The sequence below is a fragment of the Lepisma saccharinum genome, chromosome 1 (assembly GCF_977018435.1).
Source record: "Lepisma saccharinum chromosome 1, izLepSacc3.1, whole genome shotgun sequence".
Taxonomy (NCBI): domain Eukaryota; kingdom Metazoa; phylum Arthropoda; class Insecta; order Zygentoma; family Lepismatidae; genus Lepisma; species Lepisma saccharinum.
In genome coordinates this window covers 113,446,488-113,468,959 of record NC_139229.1, presented here as the reverse complement: position 1 = coordinate 113,468,959, position 22,472 = coordinate 113,446,488, and the positions used below count along the sequence as shown (strand labels likewise).

The following is a 22,472-nucleotide window of genomic DNA, read 5'->3' as shown; positions in this document are numbered from 1 at the left end:
GTCCTAAAGTTATGCAACACACATAACGCCATGAAAGGAAGCGAGTATTTCAGGAGATATACTCTGTCCCATCTATCTCTGGAGCAGGCGAACGGAAACAAGTCTCTGCGCAAGTAGTGACGCGAGACGGCCCCATCAATGAACACGTGAGATGAACGGGATTGCGTGGAGGGAGGAAAGGGGAGAGCAGTTATCAGCCTTCGCAGCAGCGTTTTTATTACAACCGACTACATCCTTCCATATCCATAGTAATTATTTGTGTTGCATTCAGCTTATGAAGTAAACATTATTTCTAAAGCAGAAAAAATATTTCCATATTTATTTGTTTATCATGAAACCATTAAGAGAAATTGTCAAGATATTATCACGCATATTATAGTAATTTATAATCTTGTTTATTATGAAACTAACGCAATTCAATCTAAACTCTAATTTAAGTCAATGAATAATAGGTGTCGGCTCTTCCTTAAAGTAAAGCAAGTGCGAAACAACATGTAGTTCGGTAAGTTACTAAAAAAATTGACACGTTGTAGTAATCCTTACCTTGCTTGCAAAAGTAGCGTGATACGTAGTGTTGCCCACGAGACGAGACGAGACTTTGGTCTGTCTCGTCTCGTCTCGTGAAAATGCTGTCTCGTCTCGAAAATATTCGTTTGTCCGTCTCGTCTTGAAGGGTTCTGTCTCGTCTCGTCCCGTCTCGTTTTGTCTCGTCTCGTGAAAGTAATCCAGGATATTATGCCAACAAAAGTTATAACTGGGAGACATCACAAATATTATTCTCGAAAATTGGTTAAACCTGTAATCACTTTGGTCACTGTAGCTATAGTGAGAATAAATATCATTCCTTAATCATAAGAACATGAGTATATCAAATAAAGTTTGTTGATTATCAATAGCTAGATAATGTATAGAATCTGCCTTGCTTTTCTAGTTCTCATCCACTCTTTATCCATCGTACACGCAGGGAGTTTTCAGACAGACGGAACACGCGACAGGCGACAAGCCACACGGGGGTTTACACTGAAGTGACAAGCGACAGGATCCCCTTCCGTTCCGTCTATGATAAAAGTATTCACCGCACGGGCAGTACTAACATATCGAGGCGATTCTACGCTCGATATTAAGAAAAAGACCCAATTTGGGCGACACGCAAGCGACAAGAGACACGTCGTGCTTCGGTTCGAAGAGTTTGCTGTGAGCAAGATTTCTTCACACCAAAGTTATAGGTGACAAGCGACACGAGTCGCTTGGAAGCGAACTTTCAGTAGTCAATGCAACCTCTCGAACAGAAGACACACGAAAAGCTGCACGTGTCTCTTGTAGCCTCGGTCCGTTTTTCACGGATGCGGGGTGAATGTTTTCCTTCAGACTGAAGAGGATTGCTTCGCTTGTCGCTTGGGTGTGAATTATACGTGTCGCTTGTCGCTTCGGTGTGAAATTGCCACAAGATAGCTTTCAGGTTGAAGCGACAGGCGACAAGCGACACAGGATTTTCACACCAAAGCTACGAGCTACACTCTCCTTTAGGGAGATTTCAGACCGGAGCGACACGCGACACACGTTGCTTTGGAACGAGCCAATCAACAGCAACGTTTCACAGCATGGCAGGCAGCACAAACCTGCGTTCGATTGGTGAAATCCTGAAGCGACATGTGTTACGGATGGCGTGTCGCTTCGATGTAAAATCTCCCTTAGTCTATAAGCAAGCTTTCATTGTGAATTCACTACCAACAGACAGAGGCGACACAATGCAAGCTATTAAAAAACGGCCAAGTCCGAACGACACGCAAGCGACAAAGCAACACGTGCCGCTTGCCGGTCTAGTCGCTTCCGTTCGGAAGGTTGCATTTATTACTGGGGTACATTTCCAAGCGACACTTGTTGCTGTCGCATGTCGCTTATTACTCCTATGACTTCAGGCAATTTTATGTTCGTTACGTCAAAGCAGAGTATCTAATTGCACTAGCTTTTTAAAGCCGCGGTGGTGTAGTTGTTAGGGCGTCTGACTGCCAGGCGGGAGACCCGGGTTCGAATCCCGGAGTGGGTGAATAAAGGTCGGAATTATTTCGCATTGTCCCCGCATAAAGTAGCTCCGGGGCTCAACAGCCTCATATCAATTGGTGCATGGGGGCAATCCTGGAGAGCAAAAGCAGCCGGAGTGTGATGCTGATCACTTCGCCTCCAAAATGACCTTTCCCCCACATCCCGTAAATGTGACTTCATGGCACTGTGTTATATGCACTTGGAACTTTACCTTTACCTAGGTATTTAGTGCGAAATCTTTGAAGTTTGCAACCAGCACTCGAGGCTGCTGTGGATTTTGAGAAGAGGGTCGCAAATGTAAGAAGGGTCTGTTTGGACGAGAAATTTTATGACGATTGTCGCCAGTATGGCTGGAACAGGGCCGTAGTAAACATTGGCGGTAACTACCCCCGGATCGTTTTGCGCAAGGATGAATCGAAGAGCGCTCTTGGGGTAGCAGATAGTTGCCAGATTTAAGGTATTCTGATGAAATTTCAGTATGAAGATACAGGGACACTGGGCTTAAAGTCTGGGCAAATTCGTTAAGGACAACGTGTGACGAATTAGGATTTTTCGAGGGGGAATCTTACAGATCTCTATTCCTGTAATAGAAGCTCTTTTGGGTTTCCAAAGAAAATGCTTTATTCCGAATAATTAAATATTTGCAATTGATTAGTTATTTTGTTTATATTTTTTCGAGACTTTCGAGACGAGAAGAGACTTTTCAGGAGCCGTCTCGTCCCGTCTCGTGTCTCGTCTGGAAAACGAGACGAGACAGGTGATCAGTCTCGTCCCGTCTCGAATTTTAAAAAGCCTGTCCCGTTTCGTGTCTCGTCTCGAAAACGAGACGAGACGGGACATGTCTCGTCTCGTGGACAACACTAGTGATACGGCTACGTTCCTATAAAAGTAACGCAATACCGCTACGTACCTCCAAAAGTAACGCGATACCACTACTTACCTCCAAAATTAATGCGATACCTCTACGTGCCTCCTAAAGTAACGCAATACCGCTACGTACCTCCAAAAGTAACGCGATACCGCTACGTACCTCCAAAAGTAACGCAATACCGCTACGTACCTCCTAAAGTAACGCAATACCGCTACTTACCTCCTAAAGTAACGCAATACCGCTACGTACCTCCTAAAGTAACGCAATACCGCTACGTACCTCCAAAAGTAACGCAATACCGCTACGTACCTCCAAAAGTAACGCAATACCGCTACGTACCTCCTAAAGTAACGCAATACCGCTACGTACCTCCAAAAGTAACGCAATACCGCTACGTACCTCCTAAAGTAACGCAATACCGCTACGTACCTCCAAAAGTAACGCGATACCGCTACTTACCTCCTAAAGTAACGCAATACCGCTACGTACCTCCAAAAGTAACGCAATACCGCTACGTACCTCCAAAAGTAACGCAATACCGCTACGTACCTCCAAAAGTAACGCAATACCGCTACGTACCTCCTAAAGTAACGCAATACCGCTACGTACCTCCAAAAGTAACGCGATACCGCTACTTACCTCCAAAAGTAACGCGATACCGTTACGTGCCTCGTTTCGATAGAAGATTTCTACTCGAGATCATTAAATTCAGGTCTCTCGAATGACAATCAGGCGCCCAACCGACTGAACCACCCCGATTGGTTTATAATAATTATAATAGAATGCTTTCTGGACTCTCCGATGGCTTACTGATAACGCCGTGCCTTGTAATAAAGTGGTTCGGGGTTCAATACGCCATTGAGGCACATTGTAGTTCGGAACCCACTTTAATTATATCTAGAGTCACGATTAGCCTATCGGTGCATAAAGTGGACTTTAAAAGAAGGAAAAAAAAAACTAAAACTCCAAAACACGTATTTGGAAATAAATAAACCGAACAAACGATTTCTGTGCACTCTCTGCGAATTGAGTATTAATTACACTTAGTGCAAATCCACTTCCAAGTAAAAGTTGCGAATTCTAATATTAGGAGAACTTATAATTTAAATAGCATTACAATTAGGAATTAGATGTGACCATGAAGATAGGAAATCGCTTAGGATGGCTCTAGCTTTCTTAACAATTTGTAGAACATGAAAATTTAAATTCAGACATCAATTTCAAAATCATTTACAAAATAATTTGAAAAAATCTCGTGAGCTTTTTTAACGAATGTTAAATGCTTTGTTTTATCTTTGTTCAAATTTAACCCATTAACTGTTAATTAATTGAATCGGTCACACGACAATGTTGAAACCAACAGTTTTGTCAACAGACACAGCAGAGACATAATTAAATTGGAAAAAAATGTTTTTGGCTTCTATAGAATACAGTAGTGACACGTTTTATGAACAGATGGAAGAGTTTTCTGCACAGTGCAACTTGCTGTTTGAGTAATAAGATGTAAGAAAGTAACATGACTGATTGTTCTGCTGTTCCTGTGGCGTTTGTCTTTTGTTGGATAAAACGTTATTCGTGTGACTGATTCAATTATTGAGCAAGTTAATATCTGATTGAAGATTCCTAAGGTTTACATTGCTTATAATGTCTTTCTATTATTCTAAATCATCTGCAACTGTGCTTAACTGTGTAACCTACGCCACTTAACCTATTTAAATAAGGTTAAATGAAGATCCCTGTGTGTGTGTTTCTAGTAAGTTTTTGCTTGAGCTTGTGTGTTGATTAATAAATTTGGTTTATTTTACTTGGCGTTTCTGCCACTTTTGGCTAATCGCGACGAGGATGAGAGATGATGTGGTAGTGATGAAGGGACACTCAACAAGAACACCCATGCCCAAGTCTGGATTCGAACCAGGGGCCACTGGAGTCGTAGCGCGCTGTGTGTGTATGTGTGTGTGTGGGCAAGGCAATGGTCCTCATGCGCTGGCCCCAAAAGAACTATAAAGGCATCGGATGCAGAGCCATAAATTGCGAACGTCTTGCAGTTGCAAACCCACTGCACTTAACCGAGAATTTGCAATTCCATTGCAAAAGATCTCCTTTGTCTGCTCAGAGAGCTTTCGACCACATCGAGAAGAGGAGAAGGGGGGCATCGGAAACAAAAGATGGGCTCAAGCGAAGAAGCCGATCTTTTATTGCGTGTTAGTATGTTATTGGGGGGAAGGGGGCCAGATCTTGGTGCGTATGCTGCAGGCGACTGGAAAATTATACACCCATACTTCGGTTCCCACGTTACGCCTTTCTGAAGTCTTTTGTTTCTCTGTGCTTCTCCCTCTCTCTTTTTATTTTTCCTGCAAGTCGCCCCAAGTTATAAAAATCATAAAAAATATTTCTGCAGCTTGAAAAAGTTAAGGGGTGTGCATACAAAGAACAAGAAGCCCATATTCGAAGGAAAGTTTCGTTGGGAACAAGTGAAGTTAGAGAAAATGGTCTTCTTAAATAATACTATTGATATTTTGTTATTAAATGGGAAAATTAATGTAAATTAGTGTCTAATTCTATTGCCTTTGCTTGATTTACTCTTCGGTATTTGTAAAGACGAACACAATGTTTTTTTTCCAACTTTACTTACCCTGAGCACGGTCAATCAAATCCAATCTTCACCATTCTTACCAAAGGGCCCGTACAAAAGGGGGTGGGGGTGGGTGGTCAAGGTGTCCTGGTCCCTCTCAAACGATGTAATATTTTGACATGAATCTATAAAACACTACGAAAATAACATTGACGGTTATTCAAATTTTGCAAGAATTTCGATGTTGTCCTTGCATAAATGTAGGAGTTGTTAGTGGAGAGACAGAGGTTACAGAAGTGTGCCATATAGCGTAACGTGTTCATTTCGATGTAATTTTCTCACGATTTCCTTGATTCACTTTAGAGTCAAGTAGTTAAAAAAATCCTTCAAAAAATTGTAATAATAATAATAATAAGTGTTACAATAACTGTAACACTTATTAGCATTTTCCAAATTGAGGGAATAAAGTTCAATATTTTTGTATCAGATTCTTCCGGTTTGAATTTGACAGTGCTAGAAGTTTCCTTCCGTAACGGAATAGTTGTGTTCCCTGATGCCTGATTTCGTCATGTGACTTACGATTGTCGTGGTCGCTACTTATATATCAATTTGTTATGAAAAATTATTCTTCCTGTTTCATTATATTTACCTAACTAATGCTTATTGTTTCTAGCTCAATTTCGTAATTAGGACGCAGCGAAAATTCATTTTAAAGAAACAAACCAGTCTTTTTTGAGAACTGACACTTCTTGCGTTCTCGAAAAGGTTTTCATGTGTTTGGTTTATCACATAATTGACCCTACAGTGCATAGCGGTATAGTGACCAAACGTCTAGGTGTGTTCCGAAGTGCCCCGGTTTTGACACCCTAAGTCCTGTCTATCAGGAAAATCAAAATTCGTTTACCTTCAGTACAGTTTTTAAATGCCAAAACATTATTGTTGAAAATTATTCGTATGTGGTGATATCTGAGTTCAACATCTTGATTAATTGATTGATTTGGTGTTTTAAGTCCACTTTATGCGCAGTAAGGCTAATCGGGACTGGGCCTACAGTTTAAAGTGGGAACCGAACAACTTGTGCCTTCACCGGGTATCGAACCCGGGATCCCTTGGAGTTCAATATCTAATCAAAATATAAATGAATAAACTATATTCACAAGGAAGAAAACTATTAGTATTACTATTGAATTAATATTATCAAAGAATAGCAAACAATTGTTTGTTTGTTTTTTATTTAATTGGTTGTTTAGGAAAACATCAGTTTGTAATCAGAAGTAAAAAAACAGAACAATATAGCTTACACATTTCACATGTCCAGATTTTCTTATTTTGGTTAGAATATTTTCCGGGGTGCAGCATCAACTTGGTCAGTCTAAACGACGATCGTATTCCTGATTCAAACATTCATGCATGTACCGGGTGGCCAGAATTAAAGTTACCCAACCCAGAGCCCTCTGTAGCCTGTTTGACCCATCGTAGATAATGACGTAAACTGCTCCAATTGGTCAATTGGTTATGAATTTCCCTTTATCTTGCAATCTTGCAATAAACGAGAGATTATTTTCTCGCAACTTCCAGCCACTAACAAATGTCTTTCTAATTAATAACTCAGCTAAACCACTTAACGTGATTATTTGTACAACCCATCATGGAAGTACAGCGCCACATTTCAACCTGGTGGCGGAAAATTGAACTATTTATTTTTTCTATCGCCATCATCTTCCCCGTGGACTGCATAGAGGATTCACCAAATTTCATAGTTCTACGATGCCTGAAACAGGCTACAGAGGGCTCTGAGTTGGGTAACTTTAATTCTGGCTACCCAGTATATAGTAAGTTCTTATTTATATACACACTTCTATTTCCAAGGAATAAAATACGAGGCTTTCCAACGATAATGAACCCAAGAAAGGGTATGACAAGATTAAGATAAAAAGTATAGTAAAGTGCTCCCCTGTGCTTAGCACCACGCCATGAAGGCGAATAGGGGGTGTGGGGGTAACGCCCCTCACTTTCTTGATCCGGTCGTGAGTGGGGGTGATGTGATCAGCATCACGCCTCTGACCGCCTTTACCCCCCAGGGTTTCCCCCAGGTACCAATGTTATTCGACGCTGGGTGGGCGCCGGGGCCGCTTCCAACGTTAGAAAAGTTCCCGGATTTGAACCGGCCGGGGATCGAACCCGGGACCTTTAGCATGGTAGTCAGACGCGTTACCGACTGAGCCACCGCGGCCACTGATTAAGATAATACGTCTTATATTAATTTTCTAATAAAAAAAATACTAAATATAAAGTAACTTGGAGGTGCACTTTCATCCTTCACGCAAACAAGGATTCGCAAAAGTAAAAATTCGTAAATGTCGTTTGATACATTGCATAAAGAAGGGATTAGTATTTGGAGAAATGCTCAATGCTCGTGTGTGGAATGGAAACAATAATGGAGAAATAAGCAATACATCGGAAAGGAAAGCCCTTCGGGAAACTATGTTTGAAGTAAATTTGAGCTAAACAACAAGGGCAATGTTGAAGAGGACTGGCAAGGTATAGACACAGACAATATTGAAGTGGACTGGTCAAGAATCGACAATGACAGTGTTGAAGTGTACTGGTAAGGTATCGGCAATGACATTGTTGAAGTGGACTGGCAATGTATAGACACGGACATTGTTGAAGTGGACTGGTAAGGTATCAACACGGACATTGTTGAAGTGGACTGGTAAGATATCGGCAAGTACAGTGTTGAAGTGGACTGTTAAGGAATCAAGGACAGTGTTGAAGTGGACTGGTAAGATATCGACAAGGAGAATGCAGAGTAGAATTGACAATGCTGTTTGACTACACTTGTGTTTAATAGGCAATGTTGAAGTATATCTGTCAGGAGTAGATAAGGGATAACGTTGAAGTAAGAAAATCGACAAGGATAATGATGAAATGGACCGGGGAGATAAGGGAAATTGGATTTTACTTGTCCAAGACAGGAAGAGACAGAAAGCTTTTGTTGCAACCGCAGAGAACCTCCGGGGTTAGTGGTGCCAAACAGTTCATTAGTTATAGCAAACCGAGTGAAAATTTTACAACGCTACTTAAAAAAAAGAAAGATCTCACATTTATAATGAGGATCACTAGGAAACCATTGCATTCTTGAAGATTAGCTTGTGGCTAAATTAAACTAACGATTCAAAAGTTGCTGGTGCTTCTGAGCTTGTTTGCAAACCTACCTGGTCTTCCCTAACATGTGTCTTTGTGCGTGCGTGCGTTTGGGGAGAGAGAAAAGGAGGTGGGGGTAGGATAACCCATCATGATCGCTAATGAAAGACAGAATATCTTATGGGAAGGGCAGCTTTGATGCCCAGGGCCAATAATTACAGGAGCTCGAATTAGGCCGAAAGAGAGAGAGAGGAGAGGGGGGAAGGAAGCAGATGACGTAGCAGAAATCCTGATCGAAGCCCACCGATCTTGCCTTTGACACAGAAACAATCGGAGATTCTTCGTCGGAGACTTTCATTGAAGAAAGAGCGCTGCAATGAATCGCCCCCCCCCCCCACCTCTATCTTCTTCTTCAAGACCTGGAGTTATTTTTAAGAGTTTGATGACACAGCCTTGAAGTTTGACGATCCAGTTCTTTGTTCCCCGCAACCTATCATCGACTTAACTCCTTCCAGACCGTACACCGTAATCTTCCGTCGCAGCAATTTCTGTTAAATACCCACTAACCATCGTCGAAGATCGAAAACAACTATCGTGCCGAACACCAAGTACTAAACATCCATGCAATGAGGCAGTTTTCTCAAAGTTAGAGTCTTGTAGTGGGGGAGCAGGGGGAGGGGAAGATGATTGTCCCCCGGCCTGCAACCTTTACGTGTCTCCTGCTCCCCACCTCATTTCCCTCCACCCTCCCCTCTTAATCACTGCGTCCCGGCTTTGACCCGAATTTCCAACTCGCCTCCAATTACGGGGAACTGGATAAAAATTATAATCGTAGAACAAAATTGCTGCATTACACAGTCGTTTGGAAATTATACTCATTACGCCGGCATTGATCATTATATGGCGGAGTTGCAGAGGAAGAGGCGAGGGGGCAAGACAGACGTTGGGTCGCCTTTTGGTAGGTGAGCGTCCAATGTAGCTTGCGAGTTTTGAACAGCAAAGATGCGACGCCTTTACTTCTCGTGTTGTTCGTTGGACAGCTTGGACACTTTTGTGTTTTCGACAGCCTCAATCATAGTTGCCAGAACAATGACACCTGGCTATTTCGGACTACCGCAGAGCTTCCCGTTGAAGCACAATGTGAATTGTTCTATTGGCTCACGCCTTCTTTTTTTCGCGGTCTCTAGCCAGCGTTGCCGTCACACAATGTGAATTATACATACCTCGTACGTGTCTGCGTGCGTCTCTTGTCAACGTCGACATGCGTTTTTACTTTTTCGATGTCGCATCGAGGAGGATGACAACGGATTCTAAGTGTGAAATGTGTTTGTGTGTTTCTTTCAAGCCATCATTCATATCATTCATCGAGGAGCAGTGTGGTAAGTTCAAGCAAAATTTCCCTTCCGCATTGTCATGTTCTTTTTTTATTATTATTTTCTTGGATTACAGAACTTGCTGATGCTGCTTCTTGTGTTCCTCTTGGACGTGTAGGCCATGACGTTGCAGACGGTTCCTTTACTTTTCCTCCCCTCCCCCTTTTCTTTCCAGGGTCTTCCCCTCCCACTTTGCCAACCCTCGCCTTCACAGTAACAAATAGTTACTCCACCTACTCCAGCCGATAAACCGCAGTGTGTCAATGCAGTAGGTGATATCAGCCACCCACCCCATTCTACCTTCACAACATCAACCTTCATTTTCATTCTTCCCTCGAACATGTTTGTTTGTTATGTTGTACAACGTCGCGAGTGCCTACTGTCAGATTAATCGTGACGATGAGGATGAATGAATAATGATTATGATGATTGTAATCAATATTTTCTAGAAAGCGTACCAAAAGTATGCAAAATAGTGCTTTTTTTTGCAATCTAGTAAATTATAACATTGGCACACAATTTATATATGCATATAGTTCCATGAAGTTGTTTAGTAACCTACTATATTTGAGCTGATTGATATTCATGAATTCTGACATATCAAAAGAATCATGATAATTTCTAACATGTATATAGCCTACAGGTACTTGATTGTCTAGTTGAAAAAGAATATTTATTAATAAAAACTTGAGAAACATTAGCTAAGAAATGTAACAAACATCTTCCATTCCCACTAACATGAAATGAAACTTTATTTGTCATATTATTGTAATCTGCACAATTTTTGGAAAAGTTAATTACACTGCAGCGATTTACTAAAAGTATATATCTTACCGCATAAATTATAACGTTTAAATTGCCATATGTTGACCAGCATTAATACTTTTTTAACTTCAGTATATCAGTACGTCTACAACATTCTTCGTGTTTGTTGAATGGGCCTATGCCTAAAATAAACTTCCCTGTTCGCTAGGCATTAGACACTTTCTAAATTCATTGACGTATTTATTATTTAATATATTTAATTGCTGTTCTCAGTTATTGTTACCAAATACCAAGTTTGGTAAATATTACTATTAATTAACAGTCTTGTGATAATCGTAACGTATTCGATTTTCAGATATTTAATTAATCAAATAACAGTATTCGAATAAATATTTCTATGGTTCTTATTTGATTTTAACATTTGCTTTTAGTGATCTTAAATTCGGCTTGCATGTTAATTCTAATTTCGTCATCAATTCAAAATTTAGAATTAATTCACCACTGCTTCAATCCTAAACTAACGTTGGCTACACGTTTTCACATTTAGAGCTAGGGTAGGGTATCATAGCTATATTATTATTACTGTAAATTCGTAAGTGCGAAGAGTTATATTATATTAAAAGACAGTTCATTTACTCTTATGTTATGTAAACGTGCATACATTACAAACGTGTAAATTACATACATTAATGTAGCGGCACTCAAATGTGCAGTTTTCTTTCAGGGTATTGTTTACAGATAATTCTCTTGTTCTTTGTGAACTGAGGTCGTCCAACCAATAAGGCGTATGGCTGCAACTTGGACAACGAAAGTTCGATTGTCTGTTAGGGTGCCTCAGGCAAGAATTTTTCTGTCAATATACGTGCATAAGCTACTCTGTGGTTCAAATAGCCTCTAAACAATGGGACATCGGGTCGGCTAGGGGGAGAGGAACATGGGCAAACTTTGGGAGCAAAGACGACCAGGATCTTGGTGCTGATCACACCACCACGATCGTGAGTTAGAGACCCGATCTTCACAACCTTTATGTATCTTCATAGTACCGTGCAACACGAAGAACACATACTATTATTTTAATGTATTTTTTCTAGCATATCGCTGTGTAATCTGCCATACAGATAATTTCGGGCATACCTTTACACGATGTTAACACATATATGCATCTGCTTCAGTAGCTTTTTTTTTCGTTTATAGAGAGAGGGAAAAAACTTTGTTTGTAATAACAAAAGGAAAATAGGTTCCGGTACTTGTTTAATCAGGCGACAAAAAATATTGTTAACAAAAAAACAAGTTATTTTAGTAATCGTGCACGGTCGTTTAAATTTACCAAAGAATTTGTTCAAATTTAGTAAATGGTACTAAATTTTGGATTGTAATTACCTAAAAGCTTCACCAAACGATTTTTTGTTTTTTCAAACCAATCTTTATTTTTTATGTGTAATTAATAATTATATTATGTACGAATCTGAGCATTTTTATGTTACTTTCTTCTCAAGTCTTCCTTAAGATTTAATTATAATGACACATTAATAATAAAGTGTTATGTGCTACACGCTGGCACTGACGTTTTAATGTGGTGTGTACACTGAAGTTGTCAAAAAATTCAGAATATTCTGCTGTTAAATTATATGTAAATGTGAATATATTATATTGCATAAAGATAGATAAAAAGTAAAAAATTGCAATCGAGTGCATCACAAATATATTTTTGAAAACTGAATCATTAAAATTACATTAGTTAGGTTAGCTATGTAATGACCGTTAATTATCTAAAAACGGTATGTCATTTTCTTCGGTACACTGTAAAAGTTGACTGGTGAAATGACGGTATACAACCGTCAATTTTCGAAACCATTCAACTACTGTAATAATAACCATTGCCCTTTAAAGTATTAGTAGCCATTACACATAATTTGAATTATTCATTTTTCAAAAATATATTTATGGTGCATGCAATTATAATTTATAAACATTATCTGTCTTTATGCATGATAAAGTAATAAAATTTAAATAATAAGTGCTTTCGTCCCGTTTTTGGGACTGAACAGGCAGACTGTTAAATTTTAACGGTAAAATACTGTAAATATTACTTAATCTCTAAAAGTGCAGTTGAATGACAGCAGAAAATGACAGGGCGAATTCACCGGGGGAAGGGAGGGGGGCTGGCATTTCTCTCCCCACAATAATCTCAAGTATTCTTGGAAACAAAGGCTTACCTAGTTACTTGTAAATTTCACCCCCTTCCATAAGTAATTAGTCTCATATGTAACAAATGTTAAAGAAATGTAACTTGTTCATGAAGCAAAAACCGTTCCATAGAAAAGTACAGACAGCACATCTAAGAATTTGGAAATTGATGGTATGCGACCTATATACTCAGCTTACGACCAAGAAATTCTTGAGAATATTTCAAGTTTTCGGTATTGTTGACTAAAAAAAGGAATAAAATATTAATAGTTTGTAGTGCATGAAGTTCCTTAGAAGAGAAATCTACATTGTTGTAGGATTTTAAAATTTATTACTTTTACACTAATCCTAGAAAATAAAAGTTGGAGTTGATGAAATGTTCTCTATAATTTATGAAGAAATATTTTTTAAAATGTTAATTTAATATTTACTGAAAAACTTGTTACAGAGCAAATAAAAATGACTATATGGGTTGGTATTTCTTACAGGTTTACTGAAATCCAAAACCAATCCCATTGGCATATCTTTCAAATTTTTTATATCTCCTATTCTTGAATACTGTTTCCTTATGTGGACCATGGCTTTTAAAATTAATCTTTCCAGGAATGATTATTTCCTCAGCCCTTTTTTCACGCAATAGAATACCTTCTCTGTGACTGTGACACTTCCATGTAATACGTATAAACCTACTGTTTCGAAAATCTAGCCACCACACTCGTTGCGAACTAGTAAACAAGACATTTTTGCATATCATCATCAATGGTAAAATTAAAACAGAATTTCTAATCAATCAATTTAATCTACAAGTATCCACATGACTAACCCGCAATATGAAACTCTTCCAAGATCCTACTCATGTGTAACTCTTTAAATTATTAAACACTGCTGGACAAAAAACCCCGAACACTTGCATTTTTTGTGATAACGCATAAATTCTGATTCGAAGGTTAACTAAATGTTGCAGAAATTATTGAAAATAAGAAAACCTGAATATATTAAACAGAAAACAAATTAAAATTTATTGTTAATAAGTTAAATTAGAACAAAATATAAAGTTACAGAAAACAACAAAAAAAGAGGAAATCTTATCAATATTTTTTTAAGATTGTTAACTTGTACTGGTGGGGTATATAAGCTGTCTAGTAGCGGGGGTTACCTCCCCGGGCATCCATTACAGCTTGTAACCGCCGTGGCATACTTCGAATAAGGTTGGCAATCACTTCTTGGTCCAATTGCTCCCATTCTTCTTGAATTGCACGTTTTAGCTCTGGAACTTTTGCGCGGTTTCTGATATGTCGTTTCAGTTGATCCCAGACGTGCTCTATCGGATTTAGGTCCGGACTTTGTGGTGGCCATTCTAGTCGCGTAAACCCAACTTCGTCCAGGTATACTCAGTGACAATATTCGCAATGTGAAGAAGCGCATTGTCATGCATAAGAACAAAGTCCTGGCCTATGAATGGTGCATATGGTACTACATGATCTGCCAAACATTCTGTAATATACCTGTGAGCTACCATTGCCCTATTTTCTACAAGAACCAACTCTGTACGTCCTTGTAAAGAGATACCTCCCCAGACCATGACACCACCGCCTCCAAAGGGTGTTATTTCAACGAAACAGCATTGTGCATAACGTTCATTAGGTCTTCTATACACATGTTCACGCCCGTCTGATGAACGTAGGTTGAATTTTGACTCATCGGAGAATAAAACCTTTTCCTACTGCTCCACATTTCCAATGCAAGTGTTGTTTAGCGAATTCCAGTCTTCGCTTCCGGTGACGTGCTAACAACCTGGGGCCTGTAGCCGTACTCCGAGATGATAAACCACTTTCGTTCAGTCTTCTACGAACTGTTTGTGAAGAAACCACAACTCTATGCACATTTCTCAAACGCTGTGCCACAATATTTGAAGGCGTACGACGGTCTCTCAAGACTATGATACACATGAAACGATCTTCCCGTGCTGTTGTGCATCGTTTCCGACCAGAACCCGGTCTTCTACCATAGGAACCAGTTGCATCATACCGTCTGAGAGCTTCATGGATAGTACTTCGTGCTATATTTAGCACCCTAGCAATATAGTGTACACTACGACCATCATCACGAAGAGCTACTGCTTTTACTACCTCTTCACGTCTCATTTTCAAGCTAGCAAACTTACAATACACTTGCAACAAAAACACCACCAATTACAATGTCAAAATATCTGTTACTATGGTTACTATGAACCAAAATTCATGGCTCTCTAGATATTAAACATAGTAACATCAACAGGAATTGAAAATCAATAAATTAAAACAAAATTGCATGAAATTGATTTTGAGCATACTAGGTGTTCCAAATAAGTAAATACGAGTAAATAAATAAATAAATAATAAAAGGGAAAAGTATGGAAAATGTTCAATAATGAATGTTCAATTGTACAATACTTAACTGAGAGCGAAATTCATCATAAGTAATTGCAATTCAGATGTCAAATATTAAGGTGTCCGGTTTTTATTTTGTCCGGCAGTATACTTGTTTCCTGTATCATCTTGTGAGTTCTTTATAGTTGTTGTTGTCGTTTGTTACAATTTCAGTATAAAATGGTATAAAGCATAACAATTCGTGAAAAATAAAGAAATTGAATCTGACCAACAATGAAACAGTTAAAGCCCCAGAGAAATTTTCGTGTGAAGAATTAGTGACTTATTGTGTGGTTTTCAATATTGCAATGTTTGTATTAGTTAGTGTTAATAATGATACTGTTTATCTGCTTTAAAACATGTATTTATCGCTCCAGAACCATATTCTTGTGCAAGAATTTAATGTGAGAATGATAAAATAACAAGTGAAGTTGATTTTCATGTTTCATAAACTTCTTGAGCCAGTTTATGTACAAAATCCTCGCTCATAATCCCTTTTTCGATTATTCCACCATTCCGTTGTCTGCCCTAGGGAAAAGCGGACACGAAGAAACTGCGACAAGTCTGTTACATTTACATTGCACTTATCACAGGCGCCTTGACAAGCTACCAGTAGCAGAACGTACGTGTAAGATTCCAGTACCGGACACGCATGTTAGATCTGTAAAAGGGGGCAGTGTCCAAGTAGGTGAAGGAAAGCCGAAGCCAAGCCCCCCGGCAGCCACCATGCGGGACGCTCGGAAAACAATAAAAGCTCCCATGAAGCCACCATTGTGCGAGAAATATGGGACCTACTTTGATACGGACGCAGCAAGCTATAATTCCACATTGTCAGCGGCTACCGTATCCTCCCGGGGCCGTTCTACAGCCGCCGTCCGGGCGATGGTCGGGCGCCGTCTGGAGACCCACAATGCCTCAAGGATGCGCCCCCCTGCGATTAATTGCAACCCGCGAGTGACATACGACGCGTAACCGGTAATTAAAACCTGGAGGATGACTTTGGTAAGCATCACAAAGCGAAAAAACAGAGCATCCTTTGCTCGGGGGGAGCTTCTTTGGTACCTCCTTTGGCCACCAGATGCCTCCCGGTGTCTTCTGGGAACGGTCCATCCCGAGACAGCAAGGCGGGGTGGAAGTTTCAAAGATGCATCGCGGTGGAAACTCACAAATACAAGTGTGGGTAATTCATGGTCCCTTTCGGAACCGTGGCCCGTTATATACACAGCAAAAAGAAGGAGTAGCTCTTGGCTACCGTGAGGGAACAAAAAGAAAAAAGCGGCGATAAAGACTGTGGATCTTCAGATCCCGACACCGCGGCACCAAAGTGGTATATCTAATGCTGGATCTTCCCACCTTCCGCTGCAACAAAAACCATTGTTGATTCTTTGTTTCAATAATCCAGCCCTCCTGTGCTTTTCATTTCTGTTGTCATTAGAATACATCTGCCCTGTATGTCTTCATGTGCGCAACGCAACGTAGCCCTAACTTGAAACACAGAAGTTTCCATTTGTGGTCTTGATAGGATTACCAACTTTCTGCTACGAATATAAGGGAGATTTCCAACTTTCAGAATTGAATTTAAGTGCGATTTAATCGAGACAAATTTTGCACATTTTTAGCAGAGTGGCGTCACTCCAGCAAATGCTCATGGGATGGATATAATTAAACAAAATACTTTATATACATCTTATATAATATACAGGTCACAATAGAGAATAACGTAACGAATTTCCATGTTTCTCAGTCCTAACCTATATGTAGGTACGACGTATATTGTCCACTGATGCTGCATAGGCTAACCAAGCATGTTTAAAATCTTCTTGTGCTAATTTCAAAAACTCTTTACAATTTTACTCATAATTAATTGCTACCATTAGTTCGGATTTAATTAGTTCTAAGCTGCTTTGATTTACCTGATCAGTCAATTTATTTCTGATCACTTTCTCTCTTTCCTTGTTTCTTTCCTTCTTCTTTCTTTCCCTCGCACCCACTCCCTCTCGTGAAAATAATTCTTTCATTGTTGCCATTTGATCCTGGGATGCTCAAAACAAAGCCTAAGGTTTGGCACGTCAATTTTTTTGTTTCTTAAATCACTGAAAATATTCTACACTTTTTGTTTTTACCACATTCGCGCATTTTTGCACTTTCAACCCTTTTTAATAACAAATTAACTAATCGAATATTATTAGAAGGGCAAACTCTAGAAACAACATGAACAATTATACCAGCAATCATTTTAATTTTTATTGCACTACCCTCACTACGATTATTATATTTATTAGACGAAATTAATCAACCCTCATTAACAATAAAAACAATTGGACACCAATGATACTGAAGTTAAGAGAATATTCCGATTTTACAAAAGCAGAATTCGACTCATATATAATCCCAACAAATGAAATACCTACAAATTCATTCCGACTTTTAGATGTAGATAATCGAACAGCATTACCAATCAATACATATATTCGAATTTTAACTACCTCTGCAGACGTTTTACACTCATGAGCTAGCTATACCCTCAATAAAGCTCAAAGATATAGCAGAAGTCAAATATACATATAAAGATATTAAAAGCACTGCTTAGATGCTACTCCAGGGCGACTCATCCAAGCAGGAGTAAACATTAGCCGAATTGGACTCTTCTTTGGATTGATTGATCGATATGCTTTATTTTACTTCGCTTCTTGTGCCACTTTTGGCTAATTTACGAAGACGAGGATGAGCGATGATATGATGAATTGAAATTGATGAATTGACACTCACAAACATCCATGTCTAGGCCAGGATTCGAACCCGGGACCCCTGGCGTCGTAGCGCGATGCCACGGGACTTTTCTTTGGAAAATGCTTAGAAATGTGTAGAGCAAATCACAGATTTATACCAATTGTTATTGAAGCCACAACTCATAAATCCTTTATTAACTGATTAATAAAAATTATACAAGAATCATCAGATGAGTGAAAAGTAAGTAATGTTCTCTTAAACCAACAAATAGTAGTTTAATAAATTAAGATTGTTTTCCAAATGCCTGAAAGAAAGTTCAGACGCCAAACGTGCAAGATCTTGCAGTCTACATGAAGATATCAAGGCGTCTGCGCTAGTATGGCTCACCGAACTGGTATTATATTGGAATGAATTTAAATTTCGCGATCTTGAATGTTAATGAAGTGTACGGGGAAAATTGAATGTCAATATGGTAGCAGGGAGGATAAAAAAAAATAGCTCTAATACGGGAGTTCCCAGGAAATAGGGAAAAGTTGGTCAGGCTTTTCACCGAGTTACGCTAACCACTCCGACGAGTGCTGGTCAAGTCAAACGGCCATGCAAAAGAACCTCGTACGATTCGAGATGTGTGCGATTTCAGGCAGAAATATTTCCGTTATTGTTCCTGCATAAGCGGCTATGGAATCCACTCACCCTCCTAGAAACTTTGTTATCACTGTCGTAAATATATAGTTCATTCCACTCTGTTTCAAATTATAATGACATTTAGTGTACTGAGTGATATCGTAAATATAAGGAGGTAGATATGTCAGCTAGTTTTGAAGTTACAAGCCCGTGAAGTTGCCAAATGTTATTTTTTAAAATGAACTAGCAGTATTTGTTGAATTTGTGTTTGAAGCTCACTATATCAAACTAGGCACAAGACACAAGAGCAGCTAACTTAAATAGATGATGATAGATAGCATCACCTTGAAGTAAAGTATTATTAAGTTATCATGGGGATAAATGAAAAAGAATGAGAATAAATTTACAGACAAAAAGACGGCGAAAAATTAGGAAATATATAAAAAAAAAGAAGATCGTGAATGTAGTTTTGATCCATTTTAATGCGAATGCACGTTGTTTTCTGCGAAAATCTCTGTCCGACACGCTGTTTCTACTGTCGCCATTTGCTTTCTGCACGGGAGCACAATATTCCGTGTGTTAGATGACGTAAACCCCGTAGTCAGTGTTTCAAACTCACCGTGTTTTCACTATAACATGACGTGTCGAGTATTTTAATTGTTTTTTTTTTTAACTGTGATTGCCTAACCTAACCTTACGGAAAATGGTTTGTCGGGCTAACGTGAATGTTTTTTGGGGCTAACGTGAATGGTTTTTGGATTTAACGGGAATGGTTTGTGGGGCTAACGTCAATGGTTTGTGAGGCTAACGTCAATGGTTTGCGAGGTATTAGCATATTTTCAAATCCGGGCACGAAAGTAGGTATTTTCCGGTGAACAAGGTTGCAACACTGCATAAATCGACAAAACACTCGCACAACGCGCGATGAACCAGTACGCTATCGCCATAATGTGTGTTACAGAATCGAAATAACGAGTAAGAGTAAATACTCGTAAATGTAAGAAATATACATTATTTTAGTTAGAAATTCATTATTTCACCTAAAGAAATGTTCCGCAATGCAGAATAGTACGTTAGCAATGTAAAAAAGTGTGAAATAAATTATTTATAGGTGTCATCCCTATAGTATGGTAGTACCGAAATGGTAAAGTAGCGATACAAATAATAAAGGATAACCACTCGTTTTAGTTGGTTTGAGGGGAGTTAACTAGTTCTTCCAAACGGTTTTCATAAACAAGCCGTGAGGTGAGTATAATCAAATGCGGTAGCCTGGCCTATCCATAAGAGAAAAAGTACAACGATGTTTTTGACTTGATTTTAAATGGCTTTTGTTTTTTTTATTCCACAGTCAAGTAAACAAAGGCGATTCTCTGTGGGAACCGGTGGAAGGGCCACGCAGTCGATGCTCATGGGTGCCCATCAATTTCATCCTCATCGTCGCGATTAGCCAAGTGACAGCTAAGCGACCATAAGTAACAGAAATCAAGTAAAATAGAAAGCAGTAAATAAATATTCACCTGCTATCTGTTTAGGAAACTTCAGTAAAACGAACCGGGATAAAAATAGAGCAGATAATGGCATTTCAACGAATCTGAGCTTTCGAAAAGTTTGCGCCTTCCGTTGTTTTCAAGATCTAAGATACTTTCAAGCGTCGCACGAAGATAACGACCGAGCAGGAAAGCGCGAATCACTGATCCCCTTCCGTGTCATCGACTCCTTATCACTCCAAAGAGTGTCCAGATGCGAAATGGCGCCGCCATATTTGCGGCTTGCGTGACCGATTGTGTTATTCTTGAGCGGTTCATGCACCTACGATAGTCGACAATACTTCCAGACAACGGAAAGAAAGAATTGTGAGATATAAGTTTGTGAAGTTTGCAGAAGGGAAAGAACCTTTCAAATAAAAGCATATTGTAAGATTTCCATTACTTTATTAAAATTCATTTTCTAAACTTTGATTCGATTGACTTATTTTTGTTATTTAGCGTTGCTTTTCTGCCACTTTTGGCTAATCGCGACATGAAGGTAAGTGATGATATGATCAAGTTGATGAAGGCACACTCACAAAGAGCACCCATGCCCAGGCCGGGATTTGAACCCGGGACCCCCTCTCCTCTGCCACGGAGGTCAGATGATTTTCTAAAATTGTAATCAGTTATGCTACCTTCTGTTCACTGTAAGAATAAACCAAAGTAAATAGAAACAATTGACCCGTGTGAAGTAGTTATTTCCTTACGGGATACAAAATTAGTTCAATCATAGATGTGCGGCGATTGGGGGGGGGCGGTTGCCACCCCCACTCTTGCCGCGCAGTATGCTAAACCTTACGTACCAAGGGAAAATAAACTGTGCTTGCCCTGCCAGTTTTGGCACCTTGTCCCTCCCCCAGTTTTGGAACCCAATCGCCGCCACTGAGTAACCATATGATTCATAAGGTCCCAAAACCTCCCTGGAGTAGCTTCGTTGCGTGATGTGGCTGACATTGGAATTGATCAGTAAGATTTGTCACATATGAATAAATCAGATGCACGACTTCATTCTTACTTTGGATGGATAATAGTAACAACGAACATGGTAAGCATGGGCGCCCCCAGAGGTGGGGGCGCCCATGAGATATCTGGAAAGACTTCATATAATTCAAATAATGAAATTGTAGCGTGAGAATATGGACAAGGGGTGCCGTGAAAGACAGCAGATTCCTGTGCAAATTATCTACAGTGCCGCCGCGTTAGGAACCGGTGTGCAATCAATGCGCAGAACAGTTATTTTGACAAAATCCTGTTTCCCTGATGGCTGCTTCGGGAAGGAAAGTTTGAGAGGTTGCCGCTTGTTGCGCAAAGAGAGAGGCAGCGGTTCGTCTAATTGGCTGTTTGACCGCAAGTTCCTTTGTAGGTAAACGCGGCTACAGAGGGTCACTGCCAGAAAGGCGGATCCCACGCCGAGAGATACAGCGATTTCACTGTAGTGTTGGGAATGATTTGTGAGATTTCTCTTAACTGAGGGAAAGCATCACCCCATGTTTCCCATACTTTAAACACTGCTGCCCCCCCCCCCCGAGAAAAATTCCTGCAGGCTGGCTTTTTTGTAAGGGGTGAGTGCGGCAAATTCTAAACAAATATTGCATACCTGGTGGCAGAATTTTATTCTTTGAAGATATTGTATATTAATAGCCCTATGTATAAAAAAAAATACTAGAATTTCCCTCCACAGGATATTAGAAATATTACATACTAGCTCTCCTTACAAAATCATATTATTGCAATTAATTATATTAAAATCAATTATCTTTATCATATTCTGCTTCATTTTGACTTATTCATTGAATTAAGTTACTTTACGTCGATTTTCTGACAATTTGACTAATCGCGACGGTGAGTGTCGGTATGATGAAAATGAAGGGACACTCACAACGAACACCCATGACCAATCGGGGATTCTAACCCGGTACATATGGCGTCGTAGCGCGCTGTGCTAACCACCTCCCCACGTAGGTTGGCATAATTCATTTTGATTTTAGAAAACATATTTGGAAATAACCAACATTGTGTTGTTGCGATGCAATACAATATCGTCTCTCAACCTGACGTGTAGGGTTTTTCCATTTCTCTTATTATACGCTACAGTAATTGGATTGCACCACATGCGCTCGCTCATTATCCTTGTCTAGTAGACAAACATGAGTAATATCAGATGAAGAACAGGCTTAACTAACGACTCGTGCGCGATTTTTATCTTCGAAGAGAGAACTCCAT

At 39.5% G+C, this 22,472-nt stretch overlaps 1 protein-coding gene and 1 long non-coding RNA gene across 2 annotated transcripts in view; one reads left to right on the top strand and one right to left on the bottom strand.

Annotated features, from left to right (window-relative positions):
* lms (lateral muscles scarcer) overlaps positions 1-22,472 on the bottom strand; it is a 270,244-nt gene that overhangs the window by 119,596 nt on the left and 128,176 nt on the right. The window lies entirely within an intron of this gene.
* Positions 9,602-22,472, top strand: part of LOC145986662 (uncharacterized) — a 176,183-nt gene continuing 163,312 nt past the window's right edge. The window contains exon 1 of the long non-coding RNA XR_014441599.1: positions 9,602-10,012. This is a non-coding gene — a long non-coding RNA (uncharacterized LOC145986662). The remainder of the gene's footprint in view (positions 10,013-22,472) is intronic.